Raw genomic sequence first — 6,075 nt, 5'->3', positions numbered from 1 at the left:
CTTGGACAAATGAATACTCTTATTTGTCTGTCTGTCTATCTGTAAAGACAATCTTCTGTGTAAACTCTTTAATGTGTTCCAAGTTGTGTTAGTGGTATGAGACTATGTAGGGTTTATATGTATAAGTTGACCTAGAGTTTATGCAGACAGATTGGAGTTCATTATAATGGTGGTGAATTCTGATATTCATGTTCTGTACCACAAAGTCAGTAGTACTTACTGCCTGGCTGAAAGCATTATGACAGTTTTAGGTCATTTTACAATCCATGATGCACGCTTATAAATAAATGAGGGATTACGAGATAAGTGGAAGAGATGAAGCGGAAAGTCGCAAACAATTCTCTGCCAATTGCGGCTGTCAAGCGCACGCAGAAATTGAATTCGTCTTTGGTTCCTCCGCTGGAAACGCAGTAGGCCTATTCTTTTTTCTGACCCATTTCCAACTTCAAAATGGCATTTTCCAAAGAGAACAGCCGTCTTTGAAATAGTTTTGTGTGAGATCAAGTGATAACCATTTCGATGTTGCCAAGTTTTATGCTAGCACCACACCCTGGGCCTCTGAGCAAAGAGAGGAGAAACCCCCCAAAAACCACAGCTGTGTCTGGGGAGTTCAGTGACGTGGGAGCTGGGATAGAGCCATGATGGAGGGGAGAACCATTTATATACACACTGGCTGGAAAGAAGGGGTATTTTCAGTTCACTATTGGACGTAGCTCTGGTCCATAGCCCAAATGCCCTCGCATGAAATGCAGACCAGCCTCTCGACACTTCTAAAATAACAAAGAATGTTTTCGCTACTCACCAATACAAAGACGGTTTTGGTCATTAGAAAGACTACTTTCCTGGTGGACGCACTCTGAGCCCCCCACCACACCACTTTTTGAAGTGCATCCAGAAAAGGATTTTTGTTTGACGTTTAGTTACTCCACTGCGCCCTCTACCGATATTGCCAAGAGAAATCCCCAGACAAGATTAAGGTAGCAAGGTGCATGGTAACTAGGTGCAAAGCTGACGTGTTTTGACATTCCATATGTTGATCTGACCTCATCAAACTCTGTACACTCAAGACACGCTCCATATATGGCCAGTACAAAATTCATTCCATATGTTGATCTGACGCCCAAGAGTCTGCCATCACCCAGGCGTATGCGTGCACGTGACCTCGTCGCTTAATCGCCCTCACATCGATATAACCGTCTTACTGCCATACTGGTTATATCCTAAGTCTAGCTTTTGGTGTGTGTCCACAAACTTGGTCCTACACAAACATTAAATTCCCATTGACAATGAATGGACAATTTTACATTATAGTGTCTGAGCAAATAGACATAGTGTCAATAATGATGATATAAGAGTGCCCCTCACTTAAGTTCACACAGGTGTGATTTTATATACTGCATATAGTAGGCCTACTAGACTGATGGGAATGATGCAAGTTTGGATACTCCCGTTATCTGATGTACTTGTTGTACCAGTTGTCAGCTGAGCTCCACGTGTGATGTGTTTTGCTACACGCCGCCACTTTTGTTCACTGTGTGGCTCCCTTCATCCAAGTGCACAAATCCCATACTTTCGGTGCCATTGCACACACTTACACTTATATTGGCGTAGTGGTACAAAAGTGACACAAAGGTCAGCCAATCAGTTATATTGACGGCCAATCAGGGAAGCCGCCCGAAACACAGAGATTTGGTGTGTCCTCCGTAGACTGGCAGACAGACAGATACAGATATCCCTGTTTATTTGGTTCCCAGAAACAGTTGGTTCAATGGATTTGCCATGCACCCGGCACTGCACACCTCCGAATCAGAAGTCAAATTTAAGGCTGTTCGGTTGGGTGGCGCCTTTGTGATTTATGCAATGGACACACAGACAGACAGAGGTTTTGTTAATAGACAGACAGACAGACAGACAGACATTATTGGTTCTGTATATATTAGGATAACACAGATTTTCAGCCACAGACGCTTTCCAACGCTGCCGACGTCAGTGCGAGTGGAGAGCTGCCTTAATATTCTTATCTCACGCACGCACGCACAGATGGACACATGCTCATACAGCAAAACAAGTGCGCTTAGTGCGGTCACAAAGCCCTGACAACATGCATGCAAAATAACAAACTGTGCCATGCAGGAATACTCATCACATCACTGGGATGAGGATGAGGTGGGCTGTGGGAATGGAAACTATGGAGTTAGCCCACACATTCTGTCACACCAGGCGGTCAGTAGTGCGATGTAGCCTACAGAGAGACCCAGGGAAGTTTGGCATGCTTCAACTAATCACAGTCACTCAGTCACACACACAAAATGTCTTTCTTTTCGTTTGTTATTAGGCTCTTTGGTCTTAAATAGACCATTTATTTTGCTCATGTATGCTGTGATCTCTTCACAGCACTGTCTTCACCATTTGACAGGTGAGCAGTAGCACAGCCAAGTGTCATAATGTAATTTTGTGTTTGTTTTACTGTACAGAAGCTGTCCATGTTGGTACAAAGTAATACCTAAATGAAACAAATACACCACAATTAATGTTATTACCTCCAGCTGTGTTTACCTATCATAATAGCCACTGCGAAATGGGTACATTGGGGCGTCTGCATGGGTAGAAAATTGAGACATTAGTTAAGCCTGGAGCCATAATAAGAGAGATTTGCATCATCTCCATTCACTCCAATGGTCAATTTTTTTTTTATTTTTTTTTACAGCAATGGCAGATCATGAAGCCGGCTCACAGTGACTGTACTGTAGCTCTTGCAGAGGCATATCTCATTTTGATCTATATGCATATGAAATTAGGAATGTTCTCCCTACTGTATGTACTGTAGGTGTGTCGCATGCTTGTGCAGTGCAGTATATATGCCCATAGTTGCATGAATGTGTCTGAGCTTTAATATCTTTCCACCTGGTGTCCCTAGTTTGGGCATTTCATTACAGGCGAAAGATGTCCTAAAATAAAATGATTCTCTGAAAATCTGCAGTAATAGCAAACATAGCTCATGTACCAGCTTACGTCACAAGCTGTAGATCAGCTATTTTTGCTATTCACAGGACATCGAAGTATAGTGATTAAATGTTTGACATTTTTCTAATGAAGTTCATGTGCGAGAAAAGCATCAGGTCCAAGCATCAGGCTTGGACCCGTAGTCAATGTCAACTATAAACAGATGATAATGAGAAGAATGGGTGGTGAGAATGAGGCATTGTGTTCATATCTAAGCTACTACCAACTCATAGACACTGTTCGCACACTGCATTAACTGGTTTTATTGACAAAATAACACAATCACAACATGTTCCGTTGCGATGCGTTGTGACCTTGTACATCTATTTTTATAATAGCCAAAGTATACTGTAAAACAGGGCTTAAATGGGAATACCAATATTAATATACACCAATACTCTTTGGCCTGCAGAGTACACCTTCGTGATGTCACTGATCACATGATCCCAAGTTCTAGACCTCCAGTTTTAGCCTAAACAGAAGGGGAGGGGGGACTTTTTTTTGTTTGTTATTTCCACATATTAGTTCCATGTTGAGTGGTATTCCCCTTTGAGTGGTTAATGCATCAGATATTTTGTGTAGTAACGACATATTAACGTGATTTTATCATACTATGGCATTTCCTTCTTTTGTTTTTGCTTCTCCTACTTTTCCTCTGTCGTCCCGGGTAGTTTGAGGACTAGTGTAACATGCTGGATGGATCCAATGAAGCCATTTAGAGGGTCCTATTGCAAGGAAAGGCTGTGCTGCCAAGCCCAGAGTTGAGTCACGGTGCATCACACAGTTAACATTACTTACTGTCTGCGAGAGATTTATTCTGAATCTCATCGATTACAGCACGCCCAGGAAAACCACAAAGTGGAAAACAGTGAATAAGGATCAGTTACTATACAATGAAAACTTCACTCAAGCCAAACAGACCTATTCTGTGCATATTGATACATTGTCATTGAGAGGTGCTTCAAAATAGGTCAGTTTTAAATGTTTGTTACCAGCTCTTCTTCTTCTTCTTCTTCTTCTTCTTCTTCTTCATTTCTCGGGAATCTTTGCTCCAGTGCTCCATTCCCTCAAATCACCCCCATTACTTTTTCTCCACCAACTCAGGCACTCTGGGTCGAGTTACTGTTGAGGTAACATTTTCCATGTGGGCTCTAAGGAGTTGGAAGATGGATGATATGGTCCATACACTACACTAGCCCACTTCAACATAATACTCCCTGCAAACAGTAGAATACATCAGTCACCTCGTTGAAAAAATGCAGCAGGGTGCCCTTGCAATGAGAGAGACCAGACTGGCCAAATGTCACACGTTTGACTCCAGCAACAACTTGTCTTACTGTCCTTGAGCAAGACAGAGAACCCCTGGCTGTGCACTCATTGTAGTAGGTCCCTCTAGGTCAGCTGACTGCCTGGAATGTTAAGTATAAAAAGATTACAGTTACAACGGGCAAACGGGCTGGCAACCAGCCTGACGGAGGAGGTCAAGTGTCAAAAGTCAGACAGGGACATACATTGGAGGGCCACATGCCTCAGCCCTGACCTTTAACCCGGAAATACAAGGGGACAGTGTTCTACTGTTCCCCAGCAGCACACCCACTGCATGAGCCGTGTCTGGAAACAGTGGCGAAGACACACTCTGACTCATTGGTGGGAGTGGGACACAAAAATGGTGTTAGGCTACTGTATGGCACTGAGGGACACTCGCATGGGCATATCTGCATGCAAGCACAGATTAATACATCCTTTTTTTTAAAGATATATTTTTGGGCTTTTTCTGCCTTTATTGGATAGTGTACACTACAGTATGGTGACAGGAAATGGGGAGAGAGATGGGGGGGTAACACGCGGCAAAGGTCGTCGGGATCGGGAGTCGAACCCGCGGCACGCCAGCAGGCTGGCTTAGCAGCCTAGGTGCCAGCCGCTAGTCCGCTACACTAGCCGCCTGGGCCAATTAATACATACTTACTCTGTCACGCATGCACTCGCGCACACGTGCGCCGTCGCGCACACACCTGCAAATCCCTCCCTGAGCATCGATTGACCTCCAACTTCCTCCCCGGCATCCTCTGCCGACGCCCCATCTCTCTCCAATGAGCTTCTATGGCCCAAAATGAGATCCTGATGTTCCATGTACCCTCCACACCCCCACCTCCACTCCCTGTGGGCCACCAGTAAATGCCCCCTCCCCTCCTCCTCCCGCTCCCCTTGGCTATGGCTAGAGAACTCTAACCAAGGCTGTTAAACAGTCTGGTACTCCTCCCCTCCCCAGCTGCTGCTGAGCAACGTTGACGAGAGGCAGCTGTGGCGGAGATGGGGCCACGGTAACGCAGGAGCAGTGGTGGAAAAGAGTACTCAAATGTTTTACTTAAGTAAAAAGTATCAATACCGCAATGTAGAAGTAAAAGCCTGGAATTGAAAATGTACTTGAGTAAAGAGTACAGATGTATTAACATCAAAATGTACTTAAAGTAACAAAAGTAAAAGTATACGCATTATGCAGAATGTCCCATTTAAAGTTTTCAAAAATCATTTGAAAATATCAGATCTACAAGCTCGCAATGCAGTGCATCACAATTCGCAACCCATTGTGAGATTGTATTCTGCAAATAACCGTGAGTGAAAATGTATTGCCTGGCCTTAATAATCCTATCATGAGGACTAATGATGCATCTTTTTAAAACATTGATACAAGGTTAATATTAACAGTTTGTTTAGGGCCCTAAATTATGACGTGACCAATGCCTAAACTGTAATCCTGGGCGCTTCCAACCCGGGGAGAGCCCCGAACTGAGTTCATGCTCCTTCAATGTATGAGGAGTGAGCAGGCTGTGTCTTATCACCTGACAGGGGGGAGTTTCCCCCGGTAGGACGTAGAGCGTGGAAGGAACACGCTATTCCAACCATTTCCATCGGGCGCCCCGGCTGATCAGGGGGAGGCAGTATAGAGACCAGGAATACAGCATGTTTTTGTGTGCTACCCTATACCCTATAGGACAAGGGGAGAACATGCAAACTCCACACAGAAAGGCCCTTTGGCCAACAACACCTATGGTATGGGCATCGATGAGGCTG

This window comes from Electrona antarctica, assembly GCF_951216825.1.
Source record: "Electrona antarctica genome assembly, chromosome: 18".
Taxonomy (NCBI): Eukaryota; Metazoa; Chordata; class Actinopteri; order Myctophiformes; family Myctophidae; genus Electrona; species Electrona antarctica.
This window is presented reverse-complemented; position numbering follows the sequence as displayed.